Raw genomic sequence first — 26,009 nt, forward strand, 5'->3', positions numbered from 1 at the left:
GAAGAGAAGGAGGAGGAGAAGAAGGAGAAGGAGAAGAAGGAGGAGGAGGAGAAGAATAAGGAGGAGGAGGAAGAGGAGGAGGAGGACACAACCCTTGAAACAAATATGCCTAGACAAGCAAAACAAATTCCATCATTGGCCATGACAAAAAAGGAAGGTCCCTTTTTGCACCTTGAATCTATCACCTCTCCATCAAGAGATAGGTAGGATACTTCCTCATCAGTCATCTGGAAATATGGTTGGCCATTGCATTTATCAGCATAATTCCTACTTTCTCAAGGAGCTAAATCAATGTTTGCCAAATGACTATTAACTAGATTGTGGCTTAGCCAAGTCACTTGGCTTCTCTAGGTCTCCATTTTCCTAGCTATAAAATAAGGGAAGAAAAGAATAAATAAAGGAAAATCTCTAACATACCTCCATACTCTGCTATCCTGGGACTTTAAGTGGCAGTTAGCCAGTATGATAAATCATTCTATCCCAAGGTATTAATAGGTGCTAATGGGTTCATGCATTATGCATCCCAGGGAACTTATTTGTATTTTAACATAGTACTTCTGTGGACAATACCTAAAGTCAAAAAAATGAATAAGGGTAGGAATTTCAAGTAGGTTAGATTATGTAGATGGTATCCCTCAAAATATGTCATGATAAGGGCTGTCTACTCTAGTTCAGGTCCACCTGGGACACAGCCTTACAGCTTTACTACTCCACTTTAGTTTCAGACTAGTTGAACTAAGGAAAAATGTTTAAGACAAGATATCTATCAGCAAATGTATTTTATTATATTCATCATAGTTCTAGAACTAAGCATTGAAGACATTACTACCATTCCCAAAGGCACAGCCCAAATGCTGCTTGATCCAGGAAATCTTCTCTGGTCCACTCCAGCCAAAAATAAAATAATCACTCTCCCTAAACACTAGCATGGTGTAGAAAAAGAGCACTGAATTTTAAATCAGAGAAACTAGATTCAAATCCTGTCTCTGTTACTTACTACCTATGTGACTCTAGGCAAGCCATTTTATATTTGGAACTCTACTCATCTATACATGAGGTGGCTGAACCAAGTGATTTCTATGACTCCAAACTTTAAATCACATAATGCATAGTATTTTGTATTTCTCATGCATTCATTATATTTTCCTTTATATTATAATCATAGCTTATTTTTTGTTTATTCCCCTCAATCTTTATGTTAACCTAGTACCTTTGCTCCCTATGTTAACATAAGACTTTATACACATAACTTCAGTATTTTGAAATTTTGTGATTTCATTAGTGTAAATACTCCTTCCCCTTGCTCAAATTATAACCCCCACAGACCTTAATAGAATCTTCATGAATTACTGTGGCCAAAAAAAAATCATTACCTGGTAGCCAACCTTCTGAAGATGAGACTTTCCACATTTAGCTATGCTGTTCCTGAGGTGACAGACGTTCAATATGTCGCTAGGGCACATTCAGAATCTTTCCAGCTTGGTAGAAACTGTCAGAACTTGTGTTCATCTGGAGCTGGCTTCAAATACCTAGCAAAGGTCACAGCTACTGTCAGGACAAAGTATTAGACATTAGTGGACATCTCACATGTGCTAGCCTTTAAATAAACACTTCTTGAATTTGAATTTCATAGAATCAGAGATCACAGGGCTACTAAGAGGTTCAAGGCATAGAGTACTAGACTTGAAGTCAGAAGACTGGAGTTTCAGCCTCAGATGCATACCAGCTGTCCAACCTTGGGCAAATCATTGAACCTCTCATTCCCACTTCGCTTATGTATAAAATGAGGGTGGCAATAATATCATCTACTTTCAAGAGTTGTGCTTTTCCAACCTTAAAGCACTATATAAAGTTAGCTATTATTATTATTATTATAGCTAGAAAGGACTTCAGAAATCATCAAGACCAATATCTTCAAGTTATACATGAAGACACTGAGGCCCTTAGAGGAAAAGTAACATCCAAAGCAACAAAGTCAGGTCTTGAAACTCCAAATTCAGTAAGCTTTCCACCATGCCACACTGCCTCCAATTGGAGAGGAAGTTTTTCCAACCCATATATACTTAGATCTGACCTCTAGGCAACCCAGGGAAGATCAGCATCTGTATGATTAAGCTATGCTATTTCTTTAAGGTACACCATTTTGATGGTCCCTAAGGCATGGCAGCTCAGGTTACCAACCAATCTGCTAAGGTCCTTGGTTGGTCTCCATATATTCAATATAAAACATAGCAAGTCTAGAGAAGGAGAATTTGAGTTATATTATTTCTTTGATCAGTTGGTCATAAAAGAGTTTCCAGTGTTATCAGACTGACCTGTTTACCCTCACAGAGCCCAAGGAACACACAAAGCTATATGTCAAAGTCCAAGTCAGTAGTTAATTTGACTAAAAAAGCCACATTTTTTTTCCTAATGCATTCCCCTATTGAAATAACTCGTCGCCATAAAAAATAAGTATCTACAGGACAGAAATCTTGAACAACAGTAATAGCAGCAAAATATTCTGCTTTTCTTTTTTACTAACTTGGTGTTAACTTAATGAAATGTGACATTGCTCTCAGTGCAATGCAATAAAAATGAAATGGTGCCCAATGTGCAAAGACACTGTGGAAATTTCAAATGACAACAGCAACAACAAAAATTGTATTTTTCTCCTTCCATTCCTTATGCCCTTTGCATTAACTTAAGAGTATGTGACTTTGCTATTCATGCATTGCAATGAAAATGAAATTGGCTGCCGATGTGCCTAGACGGAGACTTCAGAAACAACTAAAATGAAATTAGGTTTCTTTGCATCGTGTAAAAGGTACATAACTTGGACCCTAGTTTCCATTTTGCTACATCAAAAGCTGTACAGAATGTGATCACCATATGACTCACGGGAGTAGAATGTGTAGAGTCAGAGTGTTAGAAGTGGAAGGGGCCTTAGAGATCATCTGATAAAATCATCCCTCATTTGACAGGTGATGAAACGGAGGCCCATAGAGAAGAAACAGTATATTTACAAACCATACTGCATGCTTTTAAAACTACTGTTCTTTTCAGATTCTAAACCTTAAAATCCATTTTAAAAACAGATTTTTTTGACATTAAATTCATATTGTGTTTATCCATTCTTTTAAGTGGAATATATTTTTGGTAACATGTTTGTTTCTGATGTTACTCTTACAAATAAAAGGATAAATTCCTTTGGGGGATTAATAGAGAAACAGACATCTGCATGCAACATTTCCCTCATTAGATATTATGTTGGTGAATTTTTCCAATTTTTAAATCTTTGCTACAAAATAAAATGAGACCATTTTTGTATCCTCTCAAGTTACCTGCAATATGTTTTCCAAACAATATAAATCACCTAATGGAAAATACGGAATGATCTCATTGCTTTCTAATTGCTAGAGGAAAATAGGCCTAAGAAACAAAATCAGTATTTTCAAAATGAAGGTGGAAGCACACCAGCTACTATTTATACCATGAACATGACTTCTCACCAGGGGATCAAAAATTATACTGTTGAAAATTGCAGGTGAGATTGTCAATGGAAGCCTTTTTGCAAGCCTCTTCCTAAACTGAGTGCTAAATCGGATGAGTAGCCACTCAGAAAACAATTCATAAACTAATCAACCATCCTAAATAGTCAAGTTGCTTACTTAGAGAGCATATCACCATCCTGTCAGAAAGTCCTACTACTTCATTAGCTAATAGCTACAGAATACAGCATGAAGTAAGGATTGTTGGCAACAAGTTTTTTTTATCACATTGTCACAATAAGAAAGTCATCATTAAGGGTCATCTTCAAGCATGGTGGACAATAATAAAATCAATCTGTTAATATGCATCAAGTGTTTGCAAAGTGTATTTTGTCTGTGTTGACATTTTTATTCTCAACCAAGAGTGGTGTTTACTTAACAGATGGATTCCTACCTGACATGACATTGTTGGCTCATGAAAACAGTGTTTAAATGAATAAAGTGATAAATTATAATCATATTTAATCTTTTGATCCCATGGTTAATTTAAACAGCCTTTTGATGTGCTAAGGGTCTGTAATGTAGATCCTGGAATCAGTTAAGTCAGAAAAGAACTAGATTGTCAACAGATGTGTCAAAACACACAACCTGCTAATTACTAAACTACTTTTAAGGTATTCTCAAGATCTATTGCAATCTTTAGAAATTAACATCCTTCAGGAGAATTCAGATTTCTTATTGAATGTGCCAGTTGATCCATTACTTTATACCGTGGAAGCTAAAATTCATTCTTAATGTTGCTGATGGACAATAGTGGTTCATAAAAGTTACACTAGGTGGGGATACAAAAGATGGACAGAGGGATCTGCCACTACATAACTATGAGGGCTTGGACAAGTCATTTCAACTCTCCCTGCCTTTGTACCTTCATCTATAAAATTAAGGCGTTTGGATTAGATCATCCCAAGGTCTTTTACAACTCTAACATTCTTTAAAACTATACAGTACAGTTATTTATTGGGCAGCGGACTGGTGTTGAACATTAACCTCAAGGTCTGGCTAATATTCAATGAGAAACAAAACAAAAGAATCTCCCTCAACACACTCATTCTTGAGATGGGGAGAGTTTAATTTACCAGATCAATCATGCAATATACATGAAATGTTGGGCATTTAGCCTGTTGTTGAACATTAGCTAGAAAATACGTTTGTACAATCACATATACACACACAGAATAGACTAAAAATTCATGTGTTCACACACATAATTTTATTTAACCCAATAACTCCATTCATATAAAAGATTTAGGAGAGAATGAAAGAGCACTTCTCCATTTTAAAAATTCTTAAACAATCCAGAAATAGAATGAGTTTTAATCTAAAATTTACTTTCTTTTCAAGGATGTCTTCTGTGGCTCACTGGAGTCTTTCTGTTTGGATATAAATTATTTAAAATCATAGCTACAGTGATTTAAATAATCTGCTAAAAAAAAAAAGCTATTAAGTTTCCCTAATGCTAGCCATTTTTAAATGACTTGGTTTGATTCACGAACAATGCATGATCAGCACAGGATCCATGTGACCAATCAGTAAAAATGAAATTTTATTAAGAACCTCAGCTGTAAAAGAGTATCAAGTTAAGTCAAATCCGTGTGTCTTGTAGCCTTTTAAATAATTTTTTTTAATAGTCATGCCTTGGGGTCAACTTTTCATAGACTAAAGTGGGCAAGGGCCTCAGCATTCCTATAGAAGATCAAGAAGCTAAAATATTATAGAGCTGGTTCTGGTGATCCCACTATTGTTAATCCCCATGCCTTTGACATTCAGTAATGAGTTAGTATTATCAAAGTCCCTAATCCTATTATCAAAATATTGATCTGAAAAAATCTGAAATCAGTTTGTTTTTTAAGGAATTCACACATATATGATTTATGGGGCTTCTAGTGCTGAATAGTAAATAAATCTTAGAATCTCTGTTATTTATATGTATTGCTATTGTAATTTGTTACATGTAGGCTTATCTAGCGCATATACGCGCCTGTTACTTGTAAGAGTTAGGAGAGAGTGTGGCATCATTACATAACAAACACTGATGTCAGCAGCAGGAAACAAAATTAGAATGATAGACATAGAACAAGGAGGGACTTTAGAGGTTACTGAGGCCCCTTGTTTTACAGATGAGGAAACTGAGGTCAAGAGAGTTAAGTGACTTGACCTGGGACATACAACCAGGAAGTGTTGGAGACAGGATTTAAACTTGTCTTCCTGACTCCCTAATCTAGTGTTTTCTCAAAACTAGCATCAGAGCACTATTTATACTTACATTGTCAATGCAAAAAAAAAAAAAACTTTATTTGTTGGAACAAAAAAGTGCATAGACCTGTGCACCAGACTACCTGGTTTGTGTTCCCTTCACACCTATGGTAATTAAAGAATCTGGAAGTGCATAGATATAGCTCCTTTTAAATGGGATATTGTCCATTGCATCGGGGATCAAGGTGCAATCAATATCTTCATGTAATGACAGATTAAATGAGACCCTCTACCTTGATTTTAGTTAACAAATTCTTATCCTTCGTGAGATAAGCAAACCCAATTCCTGAATGTATTAATTTTTCATCTCTCCTGAAAACACCAGTCTCTGTTTGGACTTCAGCTTTAACATATCCTTCTCAGGCATCAGAGAATAATTCTAAAATGTTTGATCTATTTTCAAGTGTTTGCTGAAAAATCAAATACTTGCAGTCCAGTCAAATCTTAATCATCCAGTTGGCCCTGGGGACAAATTGTGAAGTAGATGGAGTTTGTCTTTGGAGCTCTCCTAACTTCCCCTATCAATGTCCCTTTCCCCCTGGTACCCTAGGCAAATACCTTTGTCCCAGATGCAAATCCTGGTAGCTATTCCTGTTCATCTCTGCTAAACTGTTAACAGCTGACAAACATTATTTAGGGTGGTGGGAGAGAATGCATTTAATAGAGGACTCTTGCAGACCAAACACTTTTAAGACTTAGAGAAATTAAAGGTATAAAGGTACACTGAGAGCCAATGGAATTTGGCTAATATTTGGGGAAAGAAGGACCTGCCCAAAATATCCAGATATTCACATTGAAACACTGGCACAAAAATCCACAAATGGAGAATATGAAAAATATCTGCTTTGAATCTTTGGCTTTGGAATGTATGTTATACTTACATTTCAGTATGGATTTGTCTGGCAGCTGTGAATTCACAATGCTGTAAATGAAATAATGAAGCCATACTGTGAAGGCCCACTTGGGAGGCTTGAGAAAGCTGTTGGGATTTCTTCTTCTATCCCTCCACTCATGTTCGCCCTGCTTAGTCAACAGAGGTTTGAGAGAAATGCAAGTGTTCAATCATAGTCCTTTGCGAGAGTGAGCTTAAAGATTTACCAAGTAAGTCACAAGAAGGCAGTACAGCATATGAAACTAATATGTGGTATAAAATTATATACGTATACATATATATTTAATTTTTTTTAAACCACCAACCTGGAGTCAGAGGAATCTAGGTTTGATTCTCAGCTCCCCCTCTGATGACCTGAATGACCCTGGGCAGGTCACTTAACTGAGTTCTGGTTCCTTCACCTATAAAATAGAGATGATAATAATACCGGCACCACCAAGCTTATAGTGTTGTTAGTGAACTTTTAATGATAGAGTGGATGTAAAATTCATGTGTTGGAAGTGTAAGATATTATATAAAATATTTTCTACTGAAAAAAATAAAAAATTATATTTCCTACTGAATTCCTAATACTTTTTGTAATCATGCTTAATTTAATAATGTGACAATTAATCATGGATAAGCTTTTTTTTTAAAAAAAAGTTATCTGAAATCATCAGCATTATTTCTTTTTTGGCATAAAGGTGAGGGATTAGGTAGCTTTGTGTCAGCATTCCTTATATCTTCTGTAAAAAATATTTGCCAGTGGTGATATTTAAACTTATGAGCAAAACTTCAAAAGGGACCACAATAATATTATTTATTAATATATATGACAGTGTTATGCCAAAATAGAGTTGTGAATAGGTCATATGGAACATATTAAGTTGTTAACTTATTGTCACAGTCGGCAGGATGAACTATACTAATATCTCAATAAATGGCTTCTTCAAAGGCCAACGTTGTACAAGATTACTAATCTTGTCACTGCTACAGACTTGTACAAGATTTGTGAATAAGTGTGGATCAAAATGTAGCCACATTAGCCACTGGGAGAGATAAAACAACATCATAACGTGTGGGCAAAGCTTACTAGTATCAGATTGCTCAGGTGCTCTCAAGATCTTTCATAGCCGTGAGAAATGAAATCCTTCAATAAGGTTCGAATTATTTGATTGGACTTGGTGACACATTTAGTTAATGTGAAGAGAGTTTATCCCTCTCTGAAATTATTTTTTTGGAGAAATTTTATTGTGTATCTAAAATTCTTCCATTCGATAACTGACCTGAGTCCTCAATCTTTTCTGAAGAGTTAACTCAGGCTGTGCTTACATGAGTGAAATAGAAAATTAAAGCATAATACCTATATAGTTGTAGAGATGGTTGTAAGAGAGGAGAGCAAGGAAGGAACCTGCTATCGAGGGAAAAGATGGGGTGGGAAGGGCAGGTTGTCAACGAAATCTCTCTTCCTTTTTAAGGTTTTTGGACTTCCCGTGAATTACTTTGGAAGTTTCGAGAATCAGCCAATGCAAATACTTGAGCTTCACTCAATACACATAATTCTCCATTTCACTTTGTTGGCATATGCAGAGCTACCACCACACTTGTGGCATATCCTATTCTAGAAAAGGATGCTATCATCAGAGTTGAGTTAATCAGCCCTATAGGAGGAGGGACAAAGTATCGGATACAGAAAATATCTTACTAGATAATCCTCTTTGGAATCCACAGTTGAGCTATTAAGTATTCCTTTCACTAATCTCTGTAATCCTCACTTGATATAGGTCAGTAAAACAGTGACTAAAGCTCACATGATAAAACGAAGCTAGATTTCCCATTAATTCTTTTTTTTTTCCCAGTGATATCTCTCTTAATGCTGTTCTCTTACTGAAGCACACCCACACTTCAGGTGAAACCCCCGGCCTTATCCAATATCCTTCCTAGTGCCAGTCATTGCTAAAACCTTGTAATTTCACATCACTACATTAGGCAACAGCCAAGATTCAGATTTTACACTGTCTGATTACCAATATCACATTCAGCCACTGTATCAACTATTGGTATTAAATCTTTAGAAGCAATGAAAGTTAACAATGCTGTTTTTATGTTGTGCAAAAAAAAAAATCATTCAGACTGTTTTCCCTTTTTGATTACAGTTCATTTAAGGGAAAAATGTTGCTGTATGGTTTGACAATGTTTTATGTGTCTTTGGCTGATAGAACACACAAAACGTTTGAATAGGCCCATTTATTTGAGCAGACATATTAAATAATACTTTAAATGTGAACATGCATGTCATAAATTTTGTAGTCTCTTTAAAGTAGGATAAATCTGTGTATTTAAAATAGTCTTTGTTCAAAGCCATTTTTTTTTTCAAACAGTCATAAAGGGACTCTGATTTGTGCTGCATGAACAATGCCAGCATCATCATTTTAATGTTATCCATATGGGCTTCTAATAATAGATAAGAGACTACATTTGTATTGTATGTCTTAGAGACATTTAAAATCTTGATAAGGAAAGGCTGATTTCATTGGCCCCACAGTTAAAGGAAAGCAGACCCTAATTAAAAGAATTCTGTTCTGAATTAACTAGTTTGACATGTGCTAATTGACAGTTCCTGTGAAATGGTTCTAATTAAAGTCAATATGTCTTTTTCAATTAAAAGGAAATTAAGAATATACTAATATACATTAACAACTTAATCTGCCTTCAATATCCCATACATCAGCTGCTTTTTTTTTCTAATGTTATTGGAGAACAATCTGACATGAATCTTCTACTGTTTGCTTATGGTTTCTCATTATTACTTCACACGAACACAGCAGTGGTGTATGTCCCCTTGAGCAAAAAGATAACCTGCATATGCATGCTTTAATTTGCAGAGCTTCCAAACTCTTAGTTCATTAAAGATAAACCCACCTTTTTTGCAGAAAAAAAATAGGGACATTTCTTAATAAGAGGATATCCTTGCTAATTGCAAGCAAAAGCAAGTGTTCTCAATTAGCCAGGGCTTTTTAGTAGGGGCCTTCAAGGTAATTGCACACTCCTGGAAAGGAGGCTGGACTATGTTTGCATCATTTAGCCCAAGTAAAGGCAAAACTGGGTTTGAGCAATGTGCAACTGGAAACATATTTCTAATCATGCCCTCTTTCCCAAGTGAAACTTTGGGGGAGATCTCAGGTGGGAATGTTTTTCCTTGTATACACAACAGGAAAGTAGACTGCGTGATTGCTGGAGATGCCAGCTCTGGAAGAAGGCCCATCATTGTCGATGAGAACATGGCATTAGAGTGGCTGTTTATAGCAACATAATTAAGTATTCAAATTTACATTTCCAAAGCTATGGTGTTAGCAATTTTAATGATAGAGAAAGCAATATTAAACTCAGGCATCAATACTAATGTACAGAGCATTAACATCATATGGAGAACTATGGAAAAGATTAAAACTATTTGTTTTTAGTGGATCATTATAATTTAGGCATTTTAATTATAATGAATAAACAGAGATTTTTAAAGAAAGTTTTTAAGCCATCAAGATGCTATTTAATAACAGCTTTTTTCATATAGCTATAGTTAATATTTTGACAGGAGTTTCATTATAAGCCCCCATTTCCAGGGGTTTATAATTCAACCATAAAATTTGACTGTTTATAGAAGGAGAGAATTGTTTTACTTAATTTCACCAAAATTGGATTGTTGGGTTTTACCGTCTATCAGGAAAGAAGGAAAAGTCATGTAAGGTGTTTTTTTTTTCCACTTAGGCTTACAATTTGAATTTTAAAAGGACAAAATTTAGTATCCCCACCTGCAGAATTTTGCATGTACATATATTCTACACAGTGGCCATATTAGAAAGAACTCTAGGAACCACCTTTTGCAAGAAGGCATTTCAAATGAACCTCACTATTCTTTACAGAGTGGTCATCAAGAGGTTTAATGAAAATCATTTTCATTCAGTCTCTAAAAAGAAAGTACACTCTAATATGTTTCCAGAAGGAATAAATGCATATTAACCATTCTTTGAAAAAAAAAATCACCTCTTCTTCAAATCCCCAACATGATTTGTGCCTCTGGCCAAAACGTTGTGCTGTTCATTGCCATGTGGGGCTCCAGTTTGGTTTCCAATCCTAGGCTCTTGCTCCTCAGGCTGGCATAGGCTGGAAGTGCTGCAATCACAGCATGTACTCAGCTTTTTGAAATGGGAGAGAGTCCAACGCAATAACTTTTGGGGCCAATTCAAAGAGCATTGTCTACAAGAGAACTACATGACATACCACAAGCAGGCTAAACACACAGCCTAGGGAGCAGTTGTCCATGATTCACCCTCAGCAGATTTGGGGAGGGCAAGAGGGCAGAATGAAAGCCGCCCAGGAGGCAGTCCTGCAAACTCTTCCCCTTTGATTTGCACATTAATAGTAATATTCAAGGGATCCACAAAACCTGCCAACCAGAAAATATATCTTTACCCTGGCCTGAGGTATCCATACTGCTCCCCAATCCTACCCAGGGCATAGGTCCCCCAAGGGCAGAGACTACATGTAAACAAAACTTTGTTAACTTCATTGAACTTAGTTCATTTTCAAATGTGCCCCAATCAACATCTGATTATAATCAATAAATCTCATAGTTGGTGTGTTTTCCCAAAAGCTTTTTCCTCACTCACTCTTTTCACTCATCTACAAGAGACAAGCAAGCCAAGCCCACATTCATGAGCCCAGCCCCTTGACTCCAGACCTAAGGGAAGAAAAGCATTCAGAAATGGCAAGGAACTTGAATATCCAGAGGACAAGGTATAATTTTGTTCTGTAAACTTCAAGTCAAAAGTGGCAAATAATTTTAAGAGATCCCATTATTGTGCAGATTTTTTTTAACTTGGGCAAAGGAACTTGAAAATCAAGAAAGATGTGTGGTAGGGTGGGAAGAATGCTAACTTGGAGTCATAAGACCCAGCTCCAATCCCAGATTTGGCCCCTTACTACCTTTGTGAAATTCTAGGCCCCAGCCTCATCTGTGAAAAGGAGATGACTAGATTAAATGGCCTCTAAATTCAAGGGGGCACTGGGGAAGTCAGATCTCTCCTAACTGGGTGCAGTTTCCCATTTCACCATACTATCTCTCTGTGAAACATGCTGCCCTTAAATACTGGAACCTTCCACTTTAAAGGCCTATATTCTCAGGTTCTTCCCTCTTTTTGGCATTATATTAATTTGCATGTGTCTATAGATAATTCTTGAACCATTCATGTCTCTTTTTATATGTGTATGTTCTACCCATCTGGTCAGAAGTGAGATTACAAGTCATATATTCTCTAGCCTCCCTTTAAGAAGTAGTTCAGCCCTCTGAACACAATAGATATTCAATGAACCATTTGTTGGATCACTTGACTGAGAAACAGCATTCTGTTTAGCCTAGATATTGGGAAATCTGAAGTTGGAGGCATTTTCAGCTAAGTTTGTCTAAAGCCAGAATGGGTCACTATACCCTAACTGCTCTCCACATTCTTTTTCATAATAAATATCTGTCATACACATGGGCTCCCTTCTCTTCATTTCTGATATCAGGCAAACCAGGCCTCTTCAGACTGAATCAATCAATAAGTATTTACTAAGCACCTACATTGCACAGATAACTCATGGATTCCAGCAGAGCTGTCCTAAGAATGGTTGACCCCATCCACTAGTGGACACCCCCCAGAAGTACTTACACAAACCAAGGTGAAAACTCCACATTTACACAAAGATAGGCTGCTCTCCTTTCCAATAATTTTTTTCCCTTTTCCTTGAGATTCCATTTTTGTTCTGCATTGAGACAAAAGGGAAATTAGGGTTATAATCGCCTCTAGCCTGGGCTACTGCAATATCACCCCTTTTGAAATGATAAGTTTTAAAAGGTCAGGAAATCAAGCCAATCATATGGGAAGAAGGAAAGGTTTTTGTGACAGAGGATATTTCCCAAGATGGTGCTTCCAGCATTGTCACAAACTATCTACAGTGAGCCGGCCAAGTCTATACTGTGGCCCAGATGCCTTTCACCTAGAGAAATGAGACCCCAGTTAGGCCCAAGATATGCAATGTGGGGGTGACCAATGTTTAGAGCAACCTGAGTTGAGTTACTTCTGACCTTACTTATTTCCGTTTTGAAAAATTAATTTATGACTTCAACTGATCTCCATAGATATATGTGATTTTCCATGAAAATCTCATCCTAATGTTCTGTTCTCTGTACCCAAAACTGCCTCCTAAATGATGGGTGCCCTTTTATGATAATTTTTAAATATGAAAATAGACTCCTTTCAAAGGCCCCTTTCCTGTGCTGATCTGCAGAACTCTTCCTGATACCACTGTTTGTCATGTAATTAATTTCGTGTTAAAACATTCTGAAAGTGCTCTCCTCCAGCCCTGCTATAAGCTTTTCTCTCCCACCACTCTTTTACAACTTTGAAATGGTGAAAAGGACATGTTGCCCTTACTCTGTGCTAAATATATAATGTCTTTCTCAAATCTGAAGATAAAATCACTGCCCATGAGGACCACGATCTGAACATTAAGAAAAAACTCATAACTAAATACCGAAAGATTAGAAGAGGAAATAAATGAGTGAATTACCTTTCCCAGACTGCAATCCAATTGTTTTTCAAAGGACTTGCTGGGTAGCTCTGAAAGTTAACAAAGTCAGAGGGAGACAAACAGAACGAAAATGTTCAGTTCCATCATTGACTCGTAGGCCAAGCAGTAATATGAAATAAACACAAAGGCCAGATTGCATCTCTCTGTGTCTTTATGTAAATAATTAGCAAAGCATCCTTTCCATTTATGTCTTGTCTTGCTCAAGAGGGCTTGTTTGTGAAGGGAAGAAACTGCTGGGTTCTTAATGCAAGCTAAGCACATCCTATAAATTCTAGAGTCCAGAGAGAATTTATCTTGGCAAGAGGTCTATTCAAAAAATCAGTATGTGGGACATGGTATGCCCTGGCCCTTGAAGGATTGCACTCTGCCAGGACAGCTTTTGATCAAGTACTTACTTCTCTCCTATTACTTCTGTCTCCCTTTACCAAATTTCCCTGCCTCAAGTGATAGGAAATAGCTATGCATTCTCTTAATATATGCATTATGGAAATTGTTTGTTTTCTCTGTTAGAACAGATAAACATATTTTTAGCGTTTATTTGTTCATGAGTTGAAAACAAAGAAATAAAGGGTATTTTTAATGTCGCACTGGCTTTGCCATGCAGAGTAATTACTCCCAGGCATCCTTAATTTACACACCATGACTTTTGCGATTTTTTTTTTTGCCGTTGTTCTTGTTAATTGAATATTCATATTTGGCATCTCTGAGCACAACAAACTTCTCTCCTTAGTTCTGATCCCTTTTTAGCATTGAAGCTCCCTGGGTGCATGATAAAGAGGCAGCAACTTCCTTGCCAGGGACAGAAAGAAAGACATACTGTATGCAGCTACATGGGTCATTTGGTGAGTGCTTACTCCGGCTCCCCTGCCTCTTTGCTGTGAACACAGGCATCTGCATTAATTGATGCCAGCTTTCAATAAATCCACCCTTTAAGTAAGAAAAATTGCATGGGAAGAAGTCCCAGGTTTCTTTCTGAAATGCCCTGCCCAAGTCTGATATCCATCCAGTCAGTCAACAGGCTTCTAAAACTCAGGGCTTCCCAGGAATTCTCTAGCATATTCATTCAGTAGAGTGCTTATTTGCTGAGACCAAACCCTTCCAAATGCCTCTATGATTAGTGGTAACATTCCCTTGCCATTCCCAAAGGCTATTTATAAGGAGAAGTGATGTAAGATGACACAAGGCCTAGCATGTTGGTTGAGTTTTTAAAGTATACAGCGCATAGGGAGTACATCAGGAATGCTAAAGCAGGAAAGGGCTTGGATAGCAGCGGAGACATTCTGCTGTGTTTGTTTGAGTTAGTGTGTGAAAGGCGAGCCCTCCCAGGCCGCTCATCACCAGGACTGTGATTAAAACACTGGCAGCCTAGATCGAAGAACGAGGTGTGCGTTCCCTTGGCCAGCTGTCAATCTTTCAGCTAGCTGGTTTGCAGGTTGTGAGAAAAGACATGCTCCTGTTTTCAGCATGTGAGTGAGACATCCTGCTTTGGCAAATTCGTCCTGGATGGAAAACTGAGCTTTTCCCATGTGTTTATACAATCCTCTTTCCTCTTTGAATTCTACATCCCCATGTGCAGGAATGGCAAGCCAAAGGCTCTGGGATTGTCATCCTGTTAAACTTTCATTTCTGCTGATTTACTTATATGTGTGTGATGGTTTCAACATAAGAATACATATGTGGATTTGCATTCTATGACAATTGGGAGGTGGGGGAAGGAGGATACAGACATGTGAAGCCACTGGGGTAGGGAACTCCCAGCATGGAAACTCCCTGGGCTGATGGAATTGCTTATCTGTAACTTAAGGCCTTAGAGAACTGCTAGGGGGCAGTGGGAGACTAAGTGATTTGCCACACAGCCAGTGAGATTTGAACCCAGGTCCTTCCTAAGTAATGTCAGTCCTCTAGTCACACTATCATGTTGCCACTCATTAACTAGATACACAAAATCTAAAAGTGTATGTTCGTGAACTGATATAACTTTGATACAACTGATAAAGTGAACGTATGGGAATAAAAGAGCATTGGCAAAAGTCACAGCTTCAAAATCAGCAAAGCCAATGTTAAGGTTCTCCTTCAGTCCCTTCCATTCTTCAGGTTTTCAGTAAACACCTCCAATTAAGGGTGTATTAGAACCAAATGGAGCTCAAGGGCCAGATGTTAAATTTTCCATATGGGTATTTACACCTCAGAGATCAGCAAGAGATACAAATCAGGGCTTGACGTAGTGTTTTGCTGATTGTTTTGTCAATTTCTACACTGAAGTGGATCAGGAGGACCTGAATTCAAATCCAGACTCAGACACGACATACTTACTAGCAGTGTGACTTTGGGCAAGTCACTTAACCCCAATTGCTTTGCTAAGAACTTAAAAGTGCATAGTGGGTACTTTTTTGTGGAGAATCCATTGTTAAACATTTACTAGCATGCCACTGCCTACAACCCATTCTCTATAATGAAAAGAAATTCTCACTATCATAAAGATTCTATTTCACATTTGCTAACCAATGTTTTACATTTGATTTTCTAACTTATTAAATATAGAAAATTTTACTTATTAAATATGGAAATTTCCTAAACTATATGTGTGTGTTTCTCTTATACATAAATGGTGAAGAAGATAGAGGAGAGGTAAAAATGTATATCTTCAGGGAAACAAGGGACTTCAAAATATTTTAGAGAATTGGAAGGAAGGGATAAGCATTTATATAGCACCTACCATATGCTATCTAAATGTACTTTTTATAAATATGATTTCACTTGATCCTCCTAAGAAACCTAAAAGGTAGCTGCTATTGTTATCCCCATTTTGCAGTGAAAAAAAAAAACTGAGAAAAAGGTTCAGTGACTTCCTTAGGATCACATGGCTAGTAAGTGTCTGAGGTCAGATTTGAACAGAAGCCTAAGTGACTCCAGGCCCAGTACTCTAGTCATTATACCACCAGCTGCTGAGTCAATGAACTGCTCCCTAACAATAGCTTACTGGGTAACCTAAAACTAATTTATAATATTTTTAAAGACCCTCAATGTGCTTCTTCATATGGAGGAACATGGTATAAAAGTACTACATATATTATGTAAAACAAAACCAAATAGGAATTTGAAAGATTATGTTTATAGGAACTTAAGGGATTCATAAATAGCAAAATAATGATAATAATAAAATAAAATTCTCAAGGTCTATTCATTCACCTTTGCTAAAAGACCAGAGGAGAATGATCATCCTGCAAAGGAGAATTTCTCTAAAAGCTAGAGACTGATTTAAATGGAGATGAGAAACATTAACTGTGCCTTGTACTTCCACAAACTTTCTAATATGCCAAGTCACAGAAATAATCCCGGCCATTGAATAGTGACATTTACTTTCTTAAACCCACGCAAAAATACATACTGCAAAATATCTGGTTTCCACTGATTTATGAAATACAAATGTTCCCTTACTTGGCATGCCAAAACCAAATGCAATTTTAATGAAACACCTGCACTACAAGCAAGGGAAGAACCTGAAAAAACAAAAAAGAGAAGGGAAGAGGCAGGTAAAGGGGAGATACGAATATAAGCCAAATATGAAAAAAAATCAGTCAAGATCCTTTTCTACAATGACTTAAAGGTTAGATCTCCTTTAAAAACCTCATAGAATATCCCAAACTAAGAGTGTAGTACCCCAAATTATTCAAAGCTAGATTTTTAAAAATCCATTATAAGGAACAAAATTCACATTTTACATTGTTAGGTAAATGTCTCGAAACTGCCCTTATTATATGTCACTCAGGTTCTCATAAATATTAGGCTGGGTCCTTGTGTATTCCATTTTTTATAAGGCAAAGAGAAAAGAGAGGAAGAAAAGAAGAAAATATTCTGAATAGTTTGAAAAATCGCTTCAAAGAAACTATGCAATTTCTGAGACTGAAGAATGCTTCTTAGGAAGATGGAAAAAGGAGAATTGTGGAGAAGAGAGAAAGATTATCATTTTAATTGTAGATGACTACAGCTTGTAAGATTGTTATTAAGAATGCCCTTGATTTTCCACTTAACGCAATCATGTTAGTGTCTGAACTTCAGTAAAAAGGGGAAAGGTAGACATAAGAGACAGAAACGAACAAAGACAGCTAAACACTAAAGGTGTTCAAAGTTCTAACAACCAAAGAGGCCTAAACACATTGACCATTGTATACATAGGAAACCAAGAAGGCTAGACAACAGTGAAAGAAGACAAGATTGGTTTTGCATCTATGGTCCAGGTGTCTAGCCTTTTTAAGATCATTTTTTTAAAACTCCTATGAAAATAGGGCCCAAAATTTTTATGTTCAGTTATTATGAATGTGGTGAAAATGAGGGGCAGGAGGAAGAATAGGAAAGGGGAGAAAAAGAAAAAGGAGTACAGGAGGAAGGAAAAGGGAAAGAAGAAAGAAGAGGAGGGGGTTCAGGGTGGGGGAGGGCCTGAGTTCCAAAGCTGAGAAGCTAGCTTATTCAGGGACATGGTCTCTGATGGTTTGCTTCAGAGGATGCAAAGCGGCAGGAAATATTAGTAGAAAGAGCATTGCATTTGGAGTAAGAGGCCCTGGGTTCCATTCCTGACTCTGTTACCTGCTGTGTGGCCTTGGACAAATCCTTCAACCATTCAGGACCTCACTCAGCTCCTTACCTAGAAAAACGAGGGGACTGGACTACATGGTAGGTAAGGTCTCTTCCCATTCTAAATCTGTGATTGGGGCAAAGCAAGGCAGAGGACCTGAGGCCTGCTAGATATAATGGGCTATGAGAGTTTACACTCACACTCTCCTAAGTTGATACACACATTATAGGAGTTTGTGGTTTTCTGTATGATTTATGTGTGTGTTGATGATTACAAGTCTAGAATTATGTTTTAATTACAAAAAGGAAACCTTTCCAAATTGTGTCATTGCTCTTCCATTCAAACAGGGATATGTGGAGACTTGAATATGGTAGAAAAACGAGAATTAGGACTGAAAAGAAACCAACTGCACACTGGAAGTCAACATATAGTCACATTTTAAAAGACTATAACTTAAGATGTTTCATTTGTTTTTTAAATTAATACTACATAAACTATTTAGTATAATCATTCTTATTAAAATAGATTTAATAACCCACACATCTAACATCCATAGACTCCCATAATCTGCATTTCTATATCCTGCCTGACTCTTCTCTTTAGCTGTCCATATAGCATAGAATGGAATAAGCCTGTGTGTGATAAAGTTTAGTAATGCTTAAAGAACCTTACAGTTATAGATCTCAAAGCACTTAAGGTATTTCATGCTCCTGTGTGAAAGGAGGTTTTATTATACTACTCCTTTGCTGTTTATAAGGAGTCTTATTCAATTCTTAAGAGTTTTGTAATTTCATCAATGTACATATTCCTCCCACTGACACAGAGCTCACCCTTCCAAAACTAATTAGTTTAATCTACACAGATCAGTGAGATTTCCTTTGAGTAGCTAATGCTATGAGACAGAGAGAGAGAGAGAGAGAGAGAGAGAGAGAGAGAGAGAGAGAGAGAAGGAAGAAAGGAAGGAAGGAAGGAAGGAACGAACGAACGAACGAACGAACGAACAAATGAATGAACAAACAACCGAACAAAGAAAAAATATCATTGGATCCTAGATTGAGAGCTGAAATACACCCTGGAGATCATCTAATCTCAAAAGCATGAACCCCTTTTGTACCATGAACCCTCTGGCAATTTGACAGAACCAATGTATTCCTTCTCAGAATAATGTTTTTACACAATGTTTTTAAATGCACAAAATAAAAATCACAGAATTACAGAGGAAAGCAATTATATTGAAACATAGTTATAATTTCTTTTTAAGTTCATCTATTGCAGGTTAAGAATTCCCTGCTTTAGCTCTTTTTGTGATGACAAAGAATTGGAAATTGAGGGAATGCCCATCAACTGGGGAATGACCTAACAAAGCTGTGGTATGTAATTGTGATGGAATACAAATGTGCTGTAGGAAGGATGATTTCAGAAAAACCTGAAAAGACATATGAACTGATGCAAAATGAAATGAGCAGAACCAGATGAACATTGTACACAGTGATGGCATTATTATAACTATGATCAACTATAAAAGACTTAGCTATTCTGATCAATACAATGATTTAAGACAATTCTGAAGGAGTTGTAAAAAAAACTGTATCCATCTCCAGAGAAAGAACTGATGAAGTCTGAGTAGAGATTAAAGTATAATTTTTTTCACTTTATTTTTCTTGCTTTTTTTCACATGGATAATATGAAAATATACTTTGCAAGATTTCACATGTATAATTGACACCACACTTCTTGACTTCTCAGTGAGTGAGGGAGGGGTGGGAGGGAGATAGAAGATCCAAAACTTTTTTTAATGAAAGTTAAGAATTCCTGATTTTACAGGTGAAAAAAATCAAAGCCCAAAGGGGTAGATGACACCTTCCAAAGGTTACACAGGTACACTGTGAAAGCACTAAAATCACTCTTTAAACAGCTATGATGAATTCCTCTCTAAACAATTATAAGAAGGTAACAATACACAAAAGACACATCCAATAATCAGTCTATTATCATATGTGTGTTTATATCACAAAACAATGTGAAGTTTAGGTTATGAAGAGCAGATGGACTCCCTTGTCCCTGAGGTCCTGAATTTGTCTGCCTGAATACTTGTAATCCGAAAAAATATAAAACCCATGCATATTTCTCCAATGTAATTTAATGCTAACTTCTGTGATAATGATGAAAATCATGATGAAATAAGGAGGAAGTGTTAATTATATACATTCAATAGATGCCACAAGTATTGTATTTCAAAGATTTAAGGAACTTTTAGACAATTTATTCACCCATAGAATTACCTTCACTTACATCATCATTTCTTATAGTTTTTCAATGATTTCCTTGGGTAAGAGAATAGTATCAAAAATGTATAGCCCAGATCAGAGAGAACTTTTTACTCCTGATCTGATGAGGATCTATATCAACTGATGGTCAAAATGGTTGTTATGCATTGGTTCTTACCTACTGGGGCCAAACCACTCTTAACAGTGAATCAGAGGTGGCAATGGACATAGTTGTCTAGCATGTTTCTCTGCATTTCTCATGTGACATAACTGATTTGAGACATCCATGACCTCTATAGCCTTTGACAAAAGATAGGGAGCCCAAGCTAACAAATTCCTTCTGCACTGAATTAACTTTGTAATCTTGATTTAAGATTAAAAAACAAACAGAAAAAATCCCAAGGGATTTTCCTATATGACATAAGTATTCCATTAAAGAGTGGGAAAAGTCAAGATGGAAAGACATAGATATGGGGACAAAGGTGTTGGATGTAAAAGGAGAAACTTTTCTCTCTTCAAAGGTGGCAGGGGTGGAAACACAAATGTGCATGCTTTATAAATTATCTCCATAAATTTCTAATTGAATTTGTTGACCCTTAAGGAAAGCACCATAACCCAAAAGTTGATAGAGAAGATTACCGTGTGTTTGAAGGTATACTGACTGTGTAGTCTTTAGGACTCCTTTCCCTGCATTTTATCCTATATACAAGGCCATCATTTTATGGCTAAAAGTAAAAGGGAGGGCTATGTTGAGAAAAACTCAAAAAAGCCCAAGGAAAGAAAGAGGGAAATATATATACATATATATATACATATACATATACATATATATTCTGCTTAGTACTTGGAATAACCCAGTACTGAATATTCAATACTGAATACCAAATTCTCAATAAATTGTTCTTCTTGTTTGATAAATCTAAATTGGAAATGGCCCAGCAAGGGAGAAAAATGAGTACAAGCCGCCCTACCAGTATGATTAAAATATACTGCCCAAAGGCACACATTTTTCTTTCCCCTGCTTCTAACTCACAAAACAAAGACTCTTTACTCACCCCCCAGCACCCATTAAAAAATTCTGCACAAGGTGGTGTGAGAATGTTTCCCTGAACTAAAGAGAGGAATGTTAGTGCAAAGTGAGCCTGGTCTCTGCTCATGCCCAAGAAAAGTTGATGTTGAATATACTTTGATCGTACTTTGTATATTTTTTGTTTATGTTTTCAATCATTTATACCCAATAAGAATTCAAATATTTTTAAAATATCTATTCATTCCAACAATAGACTGAGTAGTAAAGTTTCTTTCATTGCAGTAATGTTTCATTGACTAACAAATTATTTGTCCAGAAGAAAAAAAGTTTATAGCATTATGTTACAGTATCTGAAAAGTCATTAAAAATGCTGAACAATTTTATGAAGAGCTGCTATCGAACAAGTTATAGCATATGGATGTGATGGAATATTGTGCTGTAAGAAATGATGATGATAATGGTTTCACAAAAACCTGGGAAGACTTGTAGGGACTGAAGTGAATGAGTAAAGTGAGCAAAACCAGGAAAACAGTTTATACAATAACAGCAGGGTCATAAGGATGACCAGTTCTGAAATATTTAGGAACTTTGACCAACACAATGACCAGCCACAACTCCAGAGGACTCGTGATGAAATAGACTATCTATCTCCAGAGAGAGAGGTGATATACTGAGTGCAAATCAAAGCATAGTTTCTAGTCTTTCTTACTTTTTCTTTCTTGCTATCGTTCACTTGACTATACATACTTGTAATGGACTTTGTTTTTCTCATCTTCTCAAGGGGGGAGAGGCAGTTGAGATACATAGGGAGAGAGAGATTTTGGAACTGAGAATTAAATAAGATTGAAAAAAGGGACATAGGGGTAGCCAGGTGGCACAGTGAGTAAGAGCACCAGCCCCAGTGTCAGGAGACCCAGGATCAGTTCCGGCTTCAGATACTTGGCACCCACACAAAATAATTGGCTGCGTAACCTTGACCAAATTACTTAACCCCAATTGCTTAAAAAAGAAAGGAAATAAAACTCTGGAATTGTCAGCACCAAAAAAAAAAACAAAATTAAAAGTGCTGCTATCGAGACATTCTGGAAACTTATGCTAGGCTTGCACTTTTTCTTCTAACAGAGAACAGAAACTTTCTTTGCTTTCTAAAAAGTCAAAATCAATTAATTGAAAATTCCTCAAAAAGTTCAAAGTTTTCAATCCAGATGTTAGATTTGTATGTTACACAATAAAATTGATAACTAAAAAGAAAGTGAAATATACCAGTGGTTGCCCTCTTTAAGTTGAATTCTACCAAAAGTAAATAAGTAAAATAATCAATGACCAAAATAATTTAAAGAAAAAAAGCACATAGTTTGTGTTTTTTTTCTTAATAGATAGCATTTATATAGATCTTTAGGATTTAAAAAGTACTTTACATGTGTCTTCTCATTTTCTTTTCATAACAACCCCGAGAGTTAGGCACTGCTATTATCCCTATTTTAAAGATCAGGAAACTAAGACTGAAAGAAATTCCATGATTTGCCCAGGTTTACATACCTTCTAAGTGTCTGAGGCAACATTTGAATTCAAGTCCTTCTGACTTTAAGTTCAACATTTCATCTTGTGCTGTGCTACTCACTGTCTCATTTCCATTTATTTAGTTGTTTGTTTGTTTGTTTTTTAATATCTTTGGAAAAGAATTTGGTTCTGATCAGTTTTGGACTGGGACTCAAAACACCTGAGCACCAGTCCCAGCTCTCCCATTTTCTACTTGTGTGACCTTGGGCAAGTCACTTCATTTTTATAAATTGAGGAGGATAGTCTAGAAGGTTTCTCAGGTTCCATCCAGCTCTAAAATTATATCAATCTCTGTCTTTAATCAGCATGCTTTACCACAGAACAGGGACTTTAGAGGAAGCACCATACGAGGGAAAGGAACATATGTGAAAAGGATGCAACTAGGTCTAAGCCCATGACTTCTATAGATTTCTAGCATATATTGCAAAATCATTTTTTAAATGACCAGGCCAGAACACTTAATTTTGATATTTCACACCATTTACAGTCTTTTTCTTTACTAGGTCAAAATTGTTAAAGGTCTAGATGATCAGAGAAAACTACACTCTTCCGAATTTTATTACCATCCTAAAAAAAAACTGAATTCTGCTGGCAATTGCATTCTTTGGCATGAAATGTAAGATAGTTTTAACATTGTGAGAGGATATTAATAGTTGTGTCTCATTACTATTTTTATCATATGCACTAGTGGCCTTATCTGCTTCTGTCAAACATTAAGTATACTATAGCAAACCAGAAGTCTAATAATGAAAACGTTCTGGCAGATAGAGGACAGGAATGAACTAAATGAGAACTTGCCATGTGTTACATTCAAACAGACATTAGTTCTCACTCCTGCTTTTAATAGCTCTCTACCTCTTAGTTTTACACTGATGGGGCCCTCAATAAATATTAAATTGAACGGGCACCATGACCCAGAGCTTTCATAAAGTGGGATGATAAGTCTAAAGATGAAAAGTTGTTCATGTGTGACATTTTTGTCAGCTTACTCTGCAGTTGTAAAGACTGTCATTCAAATCCCACCTCTGACAACTTTGGGCAAGTCACTGAAGCTTTCCGAGCCTCAGTTTCCCCATATACGAAAGGAACAGGTTGAACCAGATTAGCCTTCTGAGATCCCTTGCCCTCTTCCTAAAGCACAGGTAGGACCATGTCACCACTATTCCCACTTAATAAACTCCAATGGTTCCCTAGCACCTCCAGGCTCAAACATAAATTCTTCCATCTGCTGTTCAAAGTCCTGCACACACACTCTTCCAAACTCCTTATGCCTAACACCCCATCGTGTATTCTTGGATCCAGTCACATTGGCTTCCTTGCTGTTCCATGACCAGAATGTTCCAGGCATTTTCACTGGCTACCCCCCCCCCATTCACGGAATGCTCTCCCTCCTCATCTCCACCTCCTTCAAGTCCCTGCTAGAATCCTACCTTCTATAGGAAGCTTTTCTTCATCTTCTTTCATTCTGGTGTCTTTCCTCAGTTGATTATTTACAAGCTATCATGACTACTATAGTGTATGTTCATGATTGCTTGCATGTGTGCAGACTTTATTGAGAGCAGGGACTGTCTTTTGTTTTTATTGTTGTTCAGTCATATCCAACTCTTCATAACCCCATTTGGGGTTTTCTCAGCAAATCCGACACTGGAGAGGTTTGCCACTTCCTTCTCCAGCTCATTTTGCAGATAAGGAAACTGAGGCAAACAGGGTTAAGTGACTTACCCAAGGTCACATAGCTAAGAAGTGTATGAGGCAAGATTTGAACTCAGAAAGATGGAGCTATCTGACTCTTAGCCCAGCACTCTATCCACTGGGCTATCTAACTGCCTTGTGGATTGTCTTTTACCTTTCTTCATACCCTCAGCACTCAGTACAGTGTCTGGCACTCAGTAGGCACAATAAATGTTTACTGACTAACCCCAGTGATCCTATTATACTAAGCTTTCTGTAAAAGGCTTGAGATAATTAGCACATCCCCAACATCATCAACAACCACTGAAAAATTTAATGTTCTGCATTTTAGAAATATTGGGTATAAAGAGGAATGTTGACCAAAAGGAGAATAAGAAAGAATTTTTTAATATGTTGACCAGGGGGGAAACAAAGGTGGGCCCAAGTCTCCAAACATGATCAACTGAAACTGGGAAAATAAGGTAGGAAATAATTTCCTACTTTTGCTACCTAAGTACACTTTATATGGTGTAGAGATATATTTATCATTTACTGACAGAACTGTGTGTTGTGCAGGATTTATCAGCTCTTAGATATTTTCCTTGGTATGCTTAAGCTTTAAAAGCTCAAAACTGCACAGACTTTCAAGACACCCTATACTTGGTTGTGTGGTAGCTGCATGGCAATAAGATAGATATAAATGATACAGATAGAGAGTTAAACTCCAGAAGCTCAAGATCCTGCAAGAGTGAAGGGTGGGTACTCACCCTTGACTGACATCACAACCCTTCTGCAACTTAACAGATGGTCTTCATGAGTTGCTATGACCAAAAAAAAATATCACTCTGAGGTCAAAGTGATGAAGAGTCTCTTTGTACCCAGCTAGACTGGTCCTTGAACAATAGACATGCAATCCATCACTAGGCTGATATGTAAAGCCTTTCAAGTTTTCTAGGACCTACTAGAGCCTTCAAGAACTCAGGTCACCAGGGCGGCTAGGTGGCACAGTGAGTAAAAGCTCCAGCCCCAGAGTCGGGAAGACCCCAGGATCAGTTCCGGCCTCAGATACTTAACACCCACACAAAGAAAAAAAGCTGGCCATGGAACCTCGAACAAGTTACAAAATAGGTCTTTGGTACATACACACACAGGCACACACACAACTATATCATAAAGATTACATATGGCTACACATATCAGGGAGGTTTAGACCTGTGATTCCATTGTGATAGGGCACTCTCAGTGAGGCACCTTCTTCTACCAATGCAGACTTTCTACTGATCTGCAATTTATAATCTAGAGCACTGAGAAATTTATTAATCTGCCCAGGGTCACAAAATCTCTATGAGTCAGATGCAGACTTGAACCATCTCTTCCTAACTCTGTAGCCAAACCTTTATGCATTACACAATGCTACCACTCAGGATAGAGTGCTGAGTCTGGAGTCAGTAAGACATATCCCCAGTTCAAATTTGGCCTCACATATTTATCAGCTGTGTGACCCTGGGCAAGTCACTTTATTTTGCCTCAGTTTTGTTATCTGTAAAATGAGCTAGAGAAGGAAATGGCAAACCACTCTAGTAGCTTTGCCAAAAATAAATAAATGAAATAACCCACCACAAAG

General features: G+C 37.0%; 1 long non-coding RNA gene across 9 annotated transcripts in view; it reads right to left on the reverse strand.

Annotated features, from left to right (window-relative positions):
* Positions 1 to 26,009, reverse strand: part of LOC138158837 (uncharacterized) — a 106,256-nt gene that overhangs the window by 17,210 nt on the left and 63,037 nt on the right. For 6 of the 9 annotated variants that reach the window (XR_011167748.1, XR_011167745.1, XR_011167747.1 and 3 more), the window contains 6 exons: positions 13,264 to 13,313; positions 12,363 to 12,456; positions 10,696 to 10,824; positions 6,981 to 7,076; positions 6,665 to 6,803; positions 1,374 to 1,548 (listed from right to left, as the gene is read on the reverse strand). This is a non-coding gene — a long non-coding RNA (uncharacterized lncRNA). Of the gene's footprint in view, positions 1 to 1,373; positions 1,549 to 6,664; positions 6,807 to 6,980; positions 7,077 to 10,695; positions 10,825 to 12,362; positions 12,457 to 13,263; positions 13,314 to 26,009 lie in introns of all 9 variants that reach the window. The other 3 variants (XR_011167744.1, XR_011167746.1, XR_011167743.1) reach the window with 3 other exon arrangements.

The sequence above is a fragment of the Petaurus breviceps genome, unplaced genomic scaffold (genome assembly GCF_028583685.1).
Source record: "Petaurus breviceps papuanus isolate PSGF00001 unplaced genomic scaffold, PetGlider_PUasm1.0 175, whole genome shotgun sequence".
Lineage (NCBI taxonomy): Eukaryota > Metazoa > Chordata > Mammalia > Diprotodontia > Petauridae > Petaurus > Petaurus breviceps.